Here is a 17,050-nt window from a genome sequence, read left to right as displayed (position 1 = left end):
TGAAGTGACAGGACTGGATGCCACAATCTTAGATAGCGGAAAAGAATCTGCCTGCAATGCAGGAGACATGGGTTTGATCCCTGGGTCAAGAAGATCCCCTGGAGAAAGAAATTATAACCCATTCCAGTATCCTTGCCTGGGAAAAGCCCCCACAGAACTCTGGCGGGCTACAGTCCATGAGGTTGCAAAAGAGTCAGATATGACTGAGTGACTAAACATTCACAAAACATTTTATATACATGATAACATTTAATGTCACATCATATTAATGCAATATTTCTGTTCTCTCCACTTTACCAATAAGAAAGCTGGAAATCTGAGAGGTCATCTAATTTGACCAAAGTCACACAATTAGTGAGTGGTGGGGCTTGAATTTGAGCTAATTCTGTCTGATGCTAAAGTCCTCTGTACCACATCAGAGGAAGAGTCAGAGAAAAAAAGATGGAGTTTCCTTTGCTTTCTGTGTATATCAAACTGTCAGGTTTTTCAGATTCACATACTTACAGAGAGAGCTTATGGTTACCGGGGGGAGGGATAGTTTAGGAGCTTGGAACTGACATACACATACACCTATATTTAAAATAGATAATGAACAAGGACTTACTGTATAGCAAGTCAGCTCAATACTACTGCTGCTGCTGCTGCTAAGTCACTTCAGTCGTGTCCAACCCTGTGCAACCCCATAGACGGCAGCCCACCAGGCTCCCCAATCCCTGGGATTCTCCAGGCAAGAACACTGGAGTGGGTTGCCATTTCCTTCACCAATGCATGAAAGTGAAAAGTGAAAGTGAAGTCTCTCAGTCGTGTCCAACTCTTCTAAATCCTACTAAATGGGAAACGAATTTGAAATAGATACATGTCAGGAAGCATTTAACAGGAGGCTTCCTGTGTGCTGTCTTGGATCTGTCAGGAATCCTCTGTTCCTTATTAATTCCTGAATATTCAGGAATTAAGAGGAGAGGCAAGCCTCTCCCGGGGCTGAGGGATCCAGACATTTCCTTCGTTAGTTTTTCAAAATGGTGATAAGTACCCTCTTCCTTTTTATGAACCATATGGTACAAGTGATTATTTACAACTCTCTCTCTCTTTAATATGGATCGCCTATGTTTTGTAAGTCTGGAATTTTAATCTTTATCTTTGCTGAGAATAACTACAGTATATATGCCCACACCATGTTGATTAAAACACCTTTGCTCCGTCAGAGCTTGGGTCCCCGTGTCTTGCTTTCTCTCTTTCTCTTTTTCAGGCTGATCCCCCGGAGCGCAGAGGCTCTCTGAGTTGACTTTCCTGCCCCGGCTTGTAAGACCCTGTCAAGAAGGTTCTCTGCATCTTCACCCCATCGACAGGGCGCCTGAGGCCTCCGTGAACAGAGCAAGCCCTGTGCAGGGGCTTCACTGGCTTTCTGTGTAAACCAAGGAATATCAGCCTCTTTCTCTTTCCTTTACTTTCTTATTGGTCAACTCTGGACCACCAGGTTCCAGTCCATTAAAGGACCTCAACAGATACATATATATGTATAACTGAATCACTTTGCTGTGCACCTGAAACTAACAACATTGTTCATCAACTATACTTCAATATAAAATAAAAATTAAAACAAAAACAAAAAAGTAGTATAATACTAAAAATCAAGTATACTTCAATAAATAAATAATTTAAAACAGTTTATTTGTTAATTGTGAAAACATACTAATATAAAATCTGCCATTTTCACCATTTATATGTGTACACTTTAGTGGCAGTAAGTACATTCACAATGTTGTACAACCATCATCACTATTTCTGGAAACTTTTATCGTCCTGAATAGAAATTTTGCACTCTTTAAATGATGACTCCCCATTTCCCTTTCCCCAGCCTCTGGTAGCCTCTAATTTTGTTTTATTTCTCTATGAATTTGCTGACTCTATCTTAAATAAATGGAATCATACAATATGTTCTTTTGTTTACAGTTTATTTCACTTAGCACAACGTTTTTAAGTTTCATCTATGTTATGGCATGTATCCGAATTTCATTTTTAAAGGTTGAATAATTTTCCATTTCCACTCTATGTACATACCACATTTTGTTTATCCACTCATCTACTGATGGACATATGAGTTGCTTCTATCTTTTGGCTATTGTAAAAATGCTACTATGAACATTGGTGATCAAATATCCGTTTAAGTCCCTGCTTTCAATTCCTTAGGGTATTTACTGATTGTTCATTTTTAAGCCTTTTCTTCTCCTTTCACCTTGTTCTCTGAAAGTTCCAAGTTTTCTCAACTTCTCCGGATCCGTTCTTCCACTCCCATTTCATGCTTCAAACTTCTAAGCCCAGGGGGCAGAACAGAGGAAATTACATATTTCCAATAGCACCTCATGCTCTTCTGGACTTGCTTAATGATCAACACACTTGCATCTTTATTCATTCATTTTGATGTTATTCAACAAATGTTTTGCACACTCCTCCTGTGCCTGACACTGTTCTAAGTACTTGTTGTTTATTCACTAAGTCATGTCTGACGCTTGAGACCCCATCAACTGTAGCCCACCAGGCTCTCTGTCCATGGGATTTCCCAGGCGAGAATACTGGAGCGGGTTGCCATTTCCTTCTCCAGAGAATCTTCCCATCCCAGGGATTGAACCCATGTTTCCTGCATTGGCAGGCAGATTGTTTACCACTGAGCCACCGGAGAAGACTTCTAAGTGCTTGGGATACTTCAATTCATGATTCCACCAATATTAAACTTCCATCCCACCTTGTAACCCAAGTTTTTTATTTTATTTATTTTTAACTGAAGGATAATTGCTTTATAATATTTTGTTGGTTTCTGCCAAACATCACCATGAACCAACTATAGGTATACTTCTGTCCCCTCTCTCTTAAACCTCCCTCCCACTTCCCTCTCCATCCCACCCCTGTAGGTTATTACAGAGCCCTGGCATGAGTTCCCTGAGTCAAAGAGCAAATTCTCATTGATTATCTATTTTATATATGGTAGTTTCCATGTGTAACCCAAGTTGATTAGAACATTTTCAAATCATAAGAATGGTTTTTATGGGAGAGGAGAAGGTAAAAGAATGTTAGTTATTCAAGAATGCATTTCTTAAATATGAACAAACTTGTGGAAGATAGGGCCCTTCTGAAAAGATTTGGACCCTTCAGAAGGAATCAAGTGATTACTTGACACTCTCCCAACCCTTGGCCCTGCCATCCTAGGAAATGATGAAAGCAGACAATCAGGAAGAGAAAGAAGGAAGAGAATGAGGCAAGAGTCTGTTCCAGGGTTAGCACATTTGCTTTGCTAAGTCCTATTTCCAGGAGCAAGCTACCAGGGTGTTTGCATCTTTTCATTATGAGGTTTGAAAGGTTAGATTCCCCGATGATTTTACCAAATCACTTAGGAGATGACAGTCAGGTATTTTCTGCTGGACTCAGTGTCCACTGAGGATTCTAAAGGAAGTTTTCAGACTACAAATCAAGAGAGATGACTTTCGCAACTGGGCTCCATAGAAAAAACACAGCCTCATACATTTCTTGTTACCATTCGAAAAAATTTCTGGCGTCACTATATATAGTACACTGCTGAATCTGCAAGCTATTTTAGAAAGAGCCGTGTATCTCTTGGCTCTGAAGTAACTTGAAAAGCATCGGTGCTGTTGCAAACTGGAGCATTAGGTGTTCCCTGAAAGGCATGAATTTAGGGTTCAGCAACTGGCATCCACCCAAATGCAAGTCTTGGATGTGTGCAGCCCCAGCTGGTCTTTGGGCAATGCAACACAGAGGGTCCTCAGTCATCATCCCCTATTCCTAGTTCTTACTCACTTTTGGATGGGCTTCCCACTTGCTATTGGTCTTTCATGGCACCTAATCTCAGATTCCTTTGGCTTTAGAAGTCACAGGCTAACTGCTTTGCCCACTCTTGCCACTGACTGTTCAGCTAACATCGCGGTCACCTACTCATACCTCCTCATCCCAAGGAGAGACTTAGGCTATACTCTCCCCATTCTCTAATCCAGACAATAGCTTGACAGGTGACCCCTGCAGGCATTGAGGATAAGCTCACAATGGTAAGGTCTCATATTGAAGGAGAAGCTGTAATGAAGAACTCCTGGTCTTGGATTTAGAAAACTTGAGTTCCCCCCTACATCTACATACCCCTTATAGGCTACATGACCAAGGGACTTGGGTAAGTCCAAACTTCCTATGTCAGGCACACAAGACCCTTTTTTGTGAGATTCCTGATAAATTTTCTGGTGTCATCTCTTACCACTACCTCCATCAATCCCTTTGATCCAGCCATTCAGTTCCAGTGGTAAATCTTCATGCTCTGGAAACCTTATTGTCTTTACTACATTTCACTTCAACTTGCCCTACACTTCACGTCACTTCTCCTTTTACCTAATTCCTGCTCATCCTTTGAAACACATCTCAGGGGTTTTCATTGTTATGAAGCCTTCGCTGTCATTATACGGCCATCCTCATCCTCTTCTGGCCTTCTTCTCTGGAATTCCTGGGATCAGGCACTGTGCCATATTTGATTGTGAACTTCATGAGCTTACACTTACCTGGCACAGAGAAGTACTCAAGAAATGTTTATAGAATGATGAGAGTTAAGATGCTTCCCATGCCTCCTCCCATATAAAACTTACAAGATCTGTATTAATATTCTATTTGGCACGTGCCAACTGAGACTTCTTATCTATTAGCTAATTATCTGGTTGAAGTCATACAGTTACTGGGTGACACAGATGCTTTGTGAACTCAGGCCTGCTTCATTCCAAATCCCAATCTCCTTCTATTACATCATGCTTCTATTGCATAGAGCTAACCTCAGTGATGGACTGGAGGCATTCAAGAAACCCTAATATGGACTTAGCCCCCTTTGAAACCTTCTAGACCTTAACAGAATGAAATATGCCATTATCACACCTCCAAGTAATGGCTTTACACTTAACATAGGATCTATGTCTGCAAAACCACTTCTGCACTATTGTAAGATGAAATTTTCACTTCCTCAAACCTTCAATAAAGAGAGAAGGAGGGGAAGTGGGTGAGAGGAGAAAAAACATGCAGGGGAAGAAGAGAAAGCTCAACAAAGAAGAGTGACTTATAAGGTGAAGAAAGTTGTGACAGCTCATGACTCAGAATGTTATGATCACATAACTGAATGGACAGGCTTCTTTGCCGCAACTGGTAGGACCTGTCAATCAAGGTTTCAAAGACCTTTTCTTCTAGCTGTCATCTAGCTGCTCTTTTTTTCTGTAACAACCTCATTCATGTGGTTGACCTCTCCTATGCTTTCTGTAAGCAAAGAGATCTCTGGAAGAAGAGAGGGTTATGGATACCTGTCATTCGATTCCTAGAAAAATATAGTGTAACCAAAAATTAAGTTTTCAGAGCCTTTGAGCCCAGTCCTTACCACAAGCAACTGCCATTACTATAACTCAAGGTGTGTGTGTGTGTGTGTCTGTCTGTCTGTCTATCTGTTTGGGCTCAAAAGAGAGAGAGATTCTGTGCTGAGGCAGAGATGAGATGCATCCAGCAATTAACCAATATTGACAGGTCTAATAATAGTTTATCCTCAACTAATCCTATAATGTACTCCCATAATATGACAGCTAATCATGCAGAGGTCTGAACCTCTAGCAAGCTTGCCTCAGCACCTAACTTCCTGTTATGGGTGGGGCACCAGGTACATAATTAACTGTTGTCTATTTTAAAGATACTGACACAGCTGTGGCTGCTTTGCCTGTATTTTATTAATTCAGTTATTAATGCTATAATCTGGTTCTTGCCATGAATTTTACATAAAATATGGAGCAGAGAGGTTTTGCCTACAACATTAAAGGAAAATTAGAGTAAAAAAAAATGTAACCAATTACAAATGTTAACCCATATGAAAGTGGAAATATTCTATTCTATCTAGCCCCCCAAATCATTTTTAAAGATGCCCAGTTCTGTAATATCACTACCTGGTTTATAAAATTTGCAATAGGTGTGCTTTTTTTTTGTTATTAATATTAGACTCTTCCCTATCTAAGGAATAGGGAAGTTTTTGCTTTTTACAATTTTCCATAGCATGAGAAAGGATAATAAAAATGCATCTTTATTTTCTACCCATTAAGCTCTAACTTATAAGCACTAAAGGACTCTTCATTCTCACCAAAGTTATCTGTATAATAAATATATAATTGACATATTATTAGGATGATTTTGACTGCATGTAACAAAAAAACTTGACTGTCCAAATCATAAAGAGTTTATTGTTTCACTTTTTACAAAATCCAGAAGCTAGTTTCCTCAGGGCTTGAACACTGTCATCATGGACTCAAATTCTTTCCATATTTCTGCTCTATCACTCTAGGCTTCTCAGCTTGTCCTCAACAGGCTCCCTCATGATTGTATTAATAAGTTGGTTTCAGTTGTCCCAGGAGGTCAAGTAGGCATGACGACAATGGGGATTTTGCTTTATTCAAGGAGTCCCTTCTTATCAGTGGAGAAACTTTCCTAGAGTCCTGAAGTAATTTTCCCCTAACATCATTACAGCCAAAATTAAATCTCACAGCCATGGTTAATCCAGTCCAATCACAGGCAAAAAATGCAGAATCACTAGGACTGGCCAGTGCCACTTTTCAGCACTGGGTCTTGAGAGCATATCCCCTGAAACTTAGGGAGGTGGAGGAGGGTAGCAGAGTTCTGTTCCAAAGAAGGATGGAGGAATGACCATTGGGTTGACAACAAGAATCTCCAACAAACGCAAAAGCTACCTGATTTGTTCATCTTTCATTCATTTAACAAATATTGCCTGGCAGCAGCAGCAGCCCACCAAATATCACACATCGTTCTAAGTATCAGGAGAACGTCACAGCAAAAAAAAAAAAAAGTAGACACAGTTCTGACTTCCTGAACCTACTGATCTACTGGGCATTTCTTGCTTATCCATAGTTTGTATGGTTCTAAAGCTGGAAGTGACTATGGGGAGCCAGTATTTCAACCCTCCCATTTTAGAGGTGAAGAAACAGAAGCTAGGAATGACATAAGCCATTTGCTGGACCAGGTGTGTTAGTCACTCCATTGTTTCTGACTGTTCACAACCCCATGGTCTGTAGCCTGCTAGGCTCCTCTGCCCATGCAATTTTCCAGGCAAGAATACTGGAGTGAGTTGCCACTTCCTTTTACAGGGGATCTTCCCAACCCAGGAATCGGACCTGGGTCTCCTGCATTGCAGGCAGATTCTTTACCATCTGAGCCACCAAGGAACCTGAGAATACACCTAATTTTGGATTATCTGCTGTTTGCGCTTTTTGAGGCAGTGATTATCCTGGCTACGGAGGCTATATGTGTATTATAAGTTTTCAGATATTGGTCCAAACTTTGATTTATAATACAACAAATCACTTTAGGGAGAACCACTTAGGCTATAAATGATTCTCCAAAAGATTCATGTGGATGACATCCATCTGCTATTAAAATAAAATTTAATAAAATGAGTTCATAACCTTCTGGCGAGGTAATCTCTTTTTAAATCATGAAGTTCAAAGGTCTTCCTCTCATATCTTATTGTAAATCCAGTCCCTCTCTCCTTTCCAACTCTGTGCAGTGCCAGTCAGCCCCTGAGAGCGGTTAAGGAGTCTCTAGTCTGCATTTCTAAGGGTCCATTTACAGCAGCAGTCCCCAGCCTCCAGGACCTAATGCCTGATGATCTCAAGAGGAGCTGATGTAATTGTAACAGAAATAAAAGTGAAAGTGAAGTTGCTCAGTCGTGTCTGACTCTGCGACCCCACGGACTGACTGTAGCCTACCAGGCTCCTCCTTCCGTGGGATTTTCCAGGCAAGAATACTGAAGTGGGTTGCCATTTCCTTCTCCAGGGGATCTTCCCGACCCAGGGATTGAAGCCGGGTCTCCCGCATAGTAGGCAGACGCTTTACCGTCTGAGCTACCAGGTGGGAGTAATAGAAATAAGGTACACAATAAGCAGATTTGATCACTTTCATTGCAGTTCATTACAGGGCATGTCCAGACCACATCAAAGCCCTGGGTGGCTCAGCAGAGACCTGTTAACAGGGATCCTAGAGCAGCTGTCTAGGTGCCAACCTAGACAGCTGATTCAAGTGCATTACATCTACTGTGTACCCTAATAGGAATAAGGTACACAATAAATGCAATGCACTTGAATCATCCTGAAACCATCCCCTCCACCCACCCGAGTCCATGGAAAAATTTTCTTCCACGAAACCAGCCCCTGGGACCAAAAAGGTTGGCACCTAGACAGCTGCTCTAGGACCCCTGTTAACAGGTATCTGCTGAGCCACCCAGGGCTTTGGTGTGGTCTGGACATGCCCTGTAATGAACTGCAATGAAAGTGATCAAATCTCTGCTCAGAAATGTTAAATTTATGCTGAATTGTTAGTACTGATTACTCCTTTGTGAATTTATTCTACAAACAGAATCACAGAGGTATACCAGTGTACAAGAATATCCACTTTAGCATTACTGTGGAAGGCAACGATCAGAAATAACCTAATGTTCCTCATTACATCACAGCACGGGCCTGAGTATCATGTGGCCAATAAAATGGAAGTAACTCTATGAACTGACATGGGTTGACCACCAGGAGACTGGAACAGAAAAATCTCAGTGCAGAACATCATACGTAACACGGAGGCTGTTCTCGGCATAAATAAATATACCAGAAAACAAGGAATGTGTAATTGAGTATGTATAGAATGCCTCTAGAACATGGGTCACCAAACTATAGCATGCTTAGTCACTCAGTTGTGTCTGACTCTTTGCAACCCCATGGACAGTAGCCCGCCAGGCTCCTCTGCCCATGGGGGTTTTCCAGACGAGCATACTGGAGTGGGTTGCCATGCCCTTCTCCAGCGGATCTTCCCAACCCAGGGATTGAACCCAGTTCTTCCACATCCCAGTAAGACTCTTTAGTGTCTGAGCCCCCAGGGAAGCCCAAGAATACTAGAGAAGGTAGCCTAATCCCTTCTCTGGGGGATCTTCCTGACCCAGGAATCAAACCAGGGTCTCCTGCATCACAGATGGGTTCTTTCACAGCTGAGCTATGACTAAATCCAGCCCCCCATTTGTTTCTGTATGCTATGAATTGTTTTCACATTTTTCAATGGTTGAAAAAAAATCAATAGAAAACTAATACAATTTCATGAAAATGACATGAAATTCAAATTTCAATGTCCATGAATAAAGCTTTATTGGAACATAGACAGATCATTTGTATTCAACAGTAGAGTTGAATAGTTGTGACAAAAACTAAGTCTTCAAAGAGCAAAACACAGTTGACCCTTGACCGATTTGGGGTGGGGGATGTTAACCCACATATAGCTTCTGGCTGGCCCTCCATATCCTGGGTTCCTCTGCGTTCAAAGATTCAAGTGACTGTGCAGTACTGCAGTAGTTACTACTAAAAAAATTCTCTTATTGAAAAATAAGTGGACCCACAGTTTAAACCTACATCATTCAAGGATCAGTTGTACATATTATGTGATCTTTTACAACCCCTGCTCTAGAAGGATAACTAGTTTCCTCTTGGGAAAGATATGGGATTACAAAGACAAGGAAGGATAAACCGATTTTACTTACTTTTTATAGTTTTATCCATTTTTGAATTTTTATATAATGGGCAAGTATTATCTAATTTTAAAAAACTCATAGAATTTTAAAAAACTTGACTGATTTTAAAATTGTAGAAAAGAATAATTGAGCTAAAATATCAGAAATAGTTGTGGAAGACACAGAGGCAGAGAATTCTGGAAAGACAGTGCATTGATGTATCCTATCTTTCCTACACATACAACTTCACAGCAGCTTCATCTCATTTCCTGTGAGGCTTGCATCAGTTCAGGCAGTGGATAAGGGAACTGACAGGAGGGCGTTGCTTTAACCCTCTGTGCCAGATGAGAGGCAGGGAAGGAGTAGGGTGCACAGCCCAAGATTGTCTCAGAGCAAGGCTCTGAAGCAGTCAGCTTTAGGGAGAGCTTTAGGGAGAGCTTGATCCACAGGGATCCCTGGAACCCTGCAGGAAAAGCTGACATCAGTCAACCTGAGCACCCCCAGATGTGGGCCAGTTTCCAAAGACTGAAGGGGCTGAGGAGAAGGGGAATGGGCAGACTAAGCGTTCCCCACCCCTGGGGCTGAGGGCAGCTGTGGAAAGCCTCCCTGCCCTACCCAGTGCCTTGACAGGTAACTGATGGTTTCCCACTGCGGCTCTGCCAGCCTTCAGGGTCAGAGCACCACACCTTCCAGGACTCTCAGGCTCCTACCCCACCCTCCAACCAGGCAAAGGCATCCCAGCAGCTGAACCCCAGCAAGCAGCAAAGAGAAAGAACTGACAGTAAGAGAGCTGAGTGGTCAGAGAGAGGCAGAGTCAACAAGGATTAGGGCAGGGCTCTGATGAAAAGGCAGAGGAACCAGAGATCAAATTGCCAACATCCGCTGGATCATGGACAAAGCAAGAGAGTTCCAGAAAAACATCTATTTCTGCTTTACTGACTATGCCAAAGCCTTTGACTGTGTGGTTCACAATAAACTGGAAAATTCTGAAAGAAATGGGAATACCAGACCACCTGACCTGCCTCTTGAGAAACCTATATGCAGGTCAGGAAGCAACAGTTAGAACTGGACATGGAACAACAGACTGGTTCCAAATAGGAAAAGAAGTATGTCAAGGCTGTATATTGTCACCCTGCTTATTTAACTTATATGCAGAGTACATCATGAGAAACGCTGGGCTGGAGGAAGCACAAGCTGGAATCAAGATTGCCGGAAGAACTATCAATAACCTCAGATATGCAGATGACACCACCCTTATGGCAGAAAGTGAAGAGGAACTAAAGAGCCTCTTGATGAAAGTGAAAGTGGAGAGTGAAAAAGTTGGCTTAAAGCTCAACATTCAGAAAACTAAGATTATGGCATCGGGTCCCATCACTTCATGGGAAATAGATGGGGAAACAGTGGAATCAATGTCAGACTTTATTTTTGGGGGGCTCCAAAATCACTGCAGATGGTAACTGCAGCCATGAAATTAAAAGAGGCTTACTCCTTGGAAGGAAAGTTATGACCAACCTAGATAGCATATTAAGAAGCAGAGACATTACTTTGCCAACAAAGTTCTGTCTAGTCAAGGCTATGGTTTTTCCAGTGGTCATGTATGGATGTGAAAGTTGGATTGTGAAGAAAGCTGAGCACTGAAGAATTGATGCTTTTGAACTGTAGTGTTGGAGAAGACTTTTGAGAGTCCCTTGGACTGCAAGAAGACCCAACTAGTCCATCCTAAAGGAGATCGGTCCTGGATGTTCATTGCAAGGACTGATGCTAAAGCTGAAACTCCAGTACTTGGGCACCTCATGTGAAGAGTTGACTCATTGGAAGAGAACCTGACGCTGGGAGGGATTGGGGGCAGGAGGAAAAGGGGATGACAGAGGATGAGATGGCTGGATGGTATCACCAACTCGATGGACATGAGTTTGAGTGAACTCCGGGAGTTGGTGATGGACAGGGAGGCCTGGCGTGCCTCGATTCATGGGGTCACAAAGAATCAGACACAACTGAGTGACTGAACTGAACTGAACTGATGAAATAAAGCTTACTGGAGCAGATGGAGGGCAACCTTAAACAAATGTGTCTGTTATACAGAGTGAAGTTAAGTCAGAAAGACAGAACCAAATATCATATGGTAATGCATATATGTAGAATCTAGAAAAACGGTTTGGATGAACCTATTTGCAGGGCAGGAATAAAGATGCAAAAGTAGAGAACAAACTGTGGACACAGTGGGGGAAGGAGAGGGTGGGGTGAACTGGGAGTACAGCAGAGACCAACACAACTTTGTAAAGCAACTAAGCCCCAATAAAAATTTCAAACAGTACTGATAAGAAGAGCACTAAAGAGATTCAAGTTAAGAACACCAAAAAAGATTTCATTAAAAAAAAAGAATCTGTACGTCATAAGAAGATGATGATCCCTCTTGATACTCAAATTCAGTGGCCTGGACAGTCAAAGGGTGAAGTAAATAAAACCACAAGGCAAAACACAAAGATCTCGTAATCACGAGGGATAAAATGAGACAGTTGGACAGCAGACCTAGGAAACCAACCCATCTTCATGGCAGGCATCCCAGAAGGAGAAAAAGAGAAGAAAAGTAAAAAATCTGAAAAAAAAAATTGCGTTCCAGAAATAGAGAGCTTAATGAATTTTAGGCAAAATTACTGAAAGAAGAGAGCCATTTATCCATGTTCTGGCAAAATTCCCAAACTTCAAGAGTAAAGAGAAAATCTTAAAAGCTTCCAGGTAGAAAGAACAGTTTTCTTAAAAGTCAAAGAAAATCTACATGCTTGAAAAATTTTTATCTTAGTACTATTTAAAAGTGAAGAAAAGTTACAGATTTCCATCAGTAGAAGTATAACTAAGAAAATGATAATCTATGTGAAATTTTATACAGCCATTTAAAACAGTCATTTAAGTGGGTGAAGGGGGTCAAAAAAGGTACAAACTCCAAGTTATAAAATAAGTCTTGAGATGTAACGTACAGCATGATGTCTACATAGTTGACAATACTAGATTATATATTTGAAAGTTGCTAAGAGAGTAGATCTTAAAATTCTTATCACAAGAAAACAAATATGTAACTATGTGGTGATGGTTGCTCACTAGACTTATCACAGTGATCATTTTACAGTGTTTACATTTTTGAATTATTATGTTGTACACCTGAAACTAATATGTTATATGTCAATTATATCTCACTTATTTTCAAAAAAAGAAAAACTTTAAAAATCTATAGTTACGTAGACAAGTATACCTGTAAGGTAAAACTGTACATTATTAAGTGCGTGAGTGCTCAGCCTTGGCTGACTCTGCTACTCCATGGACTGTAGCCTGCCAGACTCCTCTGTCCATGGAATTTTCCAGGCAAGAATCCTGGAGCGGATTGCCATTTTCTGCTCCAGGGGATCTTCCCAACCCAGGGATCGAGATTAGAAAATTATGATACACCCATGGCTGATTCATGTCAATGTATGGCAAAAACCACTACAATATTATAAAGTAATTAGCCTCCAATTAAAATAAATTAATTAAAAATATAACTTTCTTCTTTAAAAAAAACCTGAACTTTACATTAACTGTTACTTAACTCAAAAAATTATTGATATTATGTTGTAGAAAGTTTATAAAACAGAGAAGGAAAAATACCCAATCCTATTAATTACTCTACTGTTATCCGTTTTATTCCTACTATCCTTTCCATATAGATTTAAAAAGTTTTAATCACACTGTACACAGAATTTCATAATAGAGGTTTTAACGAAATGATAAAGGCATGATTTCAAATCATATCTGCCTAGAATGCTTTTTTTCTTTGCTACTATACTACAATGCAGAGAAGGCAATGGCAACCCACTCTGGTACTCTTGCCTGGAAAATCCCATGGACGGAGGAGCCTGGTAGGCTGCAGTCCACGGGGTCGCATAGAGTCGGACACGACTGAGCGATTTCACTTTCACTTTTCACTTTCATGCATTGGAGAAGGAAATGGCAACCCACTCCAGTGTTCTTGCCTGGAGAATCCCAGGGACGGGGGAGCCTGGTGGGCTGCCGTCTATGGGGTCGCACAGGGTCGGACACGACTGAAGTGACTTAGTAGCATACTGTATTGGTGTTTTTCTTTCTGGCTTACTCCACTCTGTATAATAGGCTCCAGCTTCATCCACCTCATTAGAACTGATTCAAATGCATTTAAGAAGAAAGGTATATTTTTAACAAGTAACATGAAAAAATCATAATTTTAATCTGTAGATGCTCAAGTTCACCTACAGCACAGGCCTTGCAGCTAGACCAGATGACATGGGCAGGGCTCCAGGATCAATATGCTAACATTAACCTTTCAGATTGACACTGCCTGGGGTTGGGGTTTGCCCTAAAACTTTTGAGGGATTAAAATTCTTTTCTTGCTATATGGAATAAAAGAGGTCTCATTTTCCTTAATAGCCTGTGAGTTTGAGCAGGTTCAAGCCAAAGTCTGAAGAGAACATCTTGTCCCTCTTTGAAGCTCCATTCCCCATCTAGTGGGGTGCCCTCCTGATGAGCCTCCTCTATCCCTGCAATGTGAGAAAGACAAAATCAGGCGCTGATGGCAGACAGCAGGCCTGGTAGAAGCAAATAGAACTGAGTGTGGCTAGAAGACAAGGTCAGACAAAGTCATTCTATCACTGTGATAAAGTGAGACAAAAATAGATGCACTCAATAATCACGTCTGAGCATAGACAGAAATGAGGTGCAGACGCCACCAAAATAATCAACTACCCTCACCTCAGCTTGTCAGCAAGCCTTCCTTCCAATCACAGCTACCCCTGCTTCAGGCCTCCTCATGTTCCAGAGAAAAACTAAGGTATTCACTCAAACAAAAGCCCCAAGTTCCTGATAACACTCAGTCCCTTCTTCCTTGAATTCCCCCCACCTACCCAAATCACCTAACACTAGCTCCAATCCTGTAATATAAACCTTCTGGAATCTTCTTCCCAAGACTGCCACAGTTCCTGCAGGCATGCAGTCTCCCTCAATGCAATGAGCCAAAAAGCCCTACCCGGTTCACCTGCAGGTGTGTTCCTGGGCATCTCTGGCTTTGGGGCACTGGCAAACGGAATTGCATCTTTACTCCCTGGTTGGGGGCACCTTTAGGACAAGCAATCAAAATTTAGTTGGCAACCTAGCCTAAGTTCTTGCCATTGTATAAAAACTGAATTCCTGGAGAGGATGTGGAAAAAAAGAGAACTCTCTTGTATTGTTGGTGGGAAAGTAAATTGATACAGCCATTCTGAAGAGTAGTATGGACATTCCTTAAAAAATAGGAATAAAACTACCACATGACCTAGCAATCCCACTACTGGGCATATACCCTGAGAAAGCCGTAATTGAAAAAGACACATGTATGCCAATGTTTATTGCAGCACTGTTTAGAATAGCCAGGACATGGAAGCAACCTAGATGTCAGTTGACAGACGAATGGATAAAGAATTGGTGCATATATACAATAGAATATTACTCAGTCATAAAAAGGGATGAATGTGAGTCAGTTGAACTGACATAAATGAACGTAGAGCCTGTTATACAGAGTGAAGTACATCAGAAAGAGAAAAACAAATATCATATATTAACGCATATAGATGGAATCTAGGAAAATGGTACTGATGAACCTATTAGAGACACAGATGCACAAGTAGAGACACAGATGTAGAGAACAGACTTGACACAGTGGGGGAAGAAGAGGGTGGGGCGAATTGGGAAAGCAGCCTGAAACATACACATCACCATATGTAAAACAGGGAGCTAGTGACCCGCTGTATAGTACAGGGAGCTCAACGCAGTGCTCTGGAACAACCTAGAGGGTGAGATGTGGGCAGGGGAGGGAGGTTCAAGAGGAAGGGAACATATGTATACTCAAGGCTGACTCACATTGCTGTACGGCAGAAACCAACACAACATTGTAAAGCAATTACCCCCCAATTAAAAATAACTTTTAAAAAATCTAAAAAATAAAAGCAAACCCTGCCTGAATTCATTGCTCCTTGCTACCTAGTGTTTATTCAAAGCTCACTTGAGAAAAATACTAGGATGGAAGCATGTTATCCCCTTTCTTCTCTAAGACCTCTGAAATCTACACCTGAGTTCAAGGAGATCAGCAAAGAACTCTGCCCCAAACCCCACTGTTTGGCATCCATATACCTTTCTTCTCTGAGTTCAGCTTTGGTGTAACCCTAGGAGAGCTTTCATAAAACTTCATCTGTTGGCCACTGTCAAAGGGTCGAGATGTCAGTTTGCTTCCATACTGTGCGGACTGGGTAGCTGTGAAGTTTCCATCTTTTTCAAGTGGGTTTCTTGAAAAGGGAGCCAAATCTGTAGCCAGACTAACCCGCTTTCTGCCACTGGTGTCATTCATGGCATTTAAGTGTGAGGTGGGCCAACTGTCTGGGAAGTTCATCCTGGGGAATGAAGGTGGAGACTTCATCCTGGGGTGAAGGAGGAGAAGGTGGAAGGGGACTTGGAAACAGAAGCAGATGCTCGGGCTCCACAGAGCTCTCATCTGTCCCCCCCTTTTTAGTGTGTCTAACAAACACAGCTGTCTTGGCCCCCACGCTCGGGATCATGGACAGAGGTGGCAGAAGGGGAGTACAGACCAGTGTCTTCAATAATAGAAATTATTTTCTCACACTTCTGGAGGTTAGCAGTCTGAGAGCAGATTGTGGACAGGGTTGGTCGTTCAGAGTTCTCTCTCCTTGCCTTGTCCACGGCGTTTTCCTCCCTGTAGCTTTGCATGCTCTTTCCTCTGTGCACGCCTGTGTCCTAATCTCCTCTCCTTCTAAGCACACCAGTCGTATTGGATTAGGATCCACTCTGATAACCTCATTTTACTTTAATTATCTTTAAAAAACCCTGTCTCCAAATACAGCCACATTCTGAGCAACCAGCAGGGCTAAACACAATTCAGCCCTTAACAGTACAAACCTACAGTAGCTTCTGGAGAAGACACAAAGCACATGGCAGCTAAAATATTTACAGTGAGGGTCACCATGTAAAATGAAAGTTGTCTCTAGGAGATGTGGTACCCTGAAGGGAAGAAGCTGGAAAGAGTGATCTTTTGATCACCTTCCTTGATCCCCTGAAAACCAAACAGGGTCCATCTCTTCCAAATACTTCTATCCAATGACATTAAGAAAAAAAAGCGAATTTTGGGCTTAAAGAAGGTAACAAAACGACTTTTACTGACAATGGCTGTAGCAGAAACTGTAGACAATTTATGATTCATTCTTAAACATACTGAGTGGAAAAGGACACCCGGTGGTTCATGAGCCGTGTTGAGGCTCTCATCACTAAGCAGGGGGTTAGAGCACAACCAGTGTGCCTTGGACTAATTGTTTTCTGGTCCCACCAACACTTTCCTCCGTAAGGTACCATGCTGTGTGGCTGAGAACACTTTTCTCTGTTCTAATTGCTTATCAGAAGAGTTCATAGATGCTGCCAACATATCATCTCAATGTCTTT

At 41.6% G+C, this 17,050-nt stretch overlaps 2 long non-coding RNA genes across 3 annotated transcripts in view; both read right to left on the bottom strand.

Annotated features, from left to right (window-relative positions):
* LOC147366957 (uncharacterized) overlaps window positions 1-17,050 on the bottom strand; it is a 343,959-nt gene that overhangs the window by 235,620 nt on the left and 91,289 nt on the right. The window lies entirely within an intron of this gene.
* On the bottom strand, window positions 1,939-16,017 carry LOC147366959 (uncharacterized). The gene is made up of 2 exons (XR_015169645.1): window positions 15,734-16,017; window positions 1,939-2,309 (listed from the first exon to the last, which is right to left on the bottom strand). It is a non-coding gene; the product is annotated as an uncharacterized LOC147366959 (long non-coding RNA).

Source organism: Bos grunniens, chromosome 8, assembly GCF_055505025.1.
Source record: "Bos grunniens cultivar Pamir isolate PY7600 chromosome 8, Bosgru_T2T1.0, whole genome shotgun sequence".
NCBI lineage: Eukaryota > Metazoa > Chordata > Mammalia > Artiodactyla > Bovidae > Bos > Bos grunniens.
This window is presented reverse-complemented; position numbering and strand designations above follow the sequence as displayed.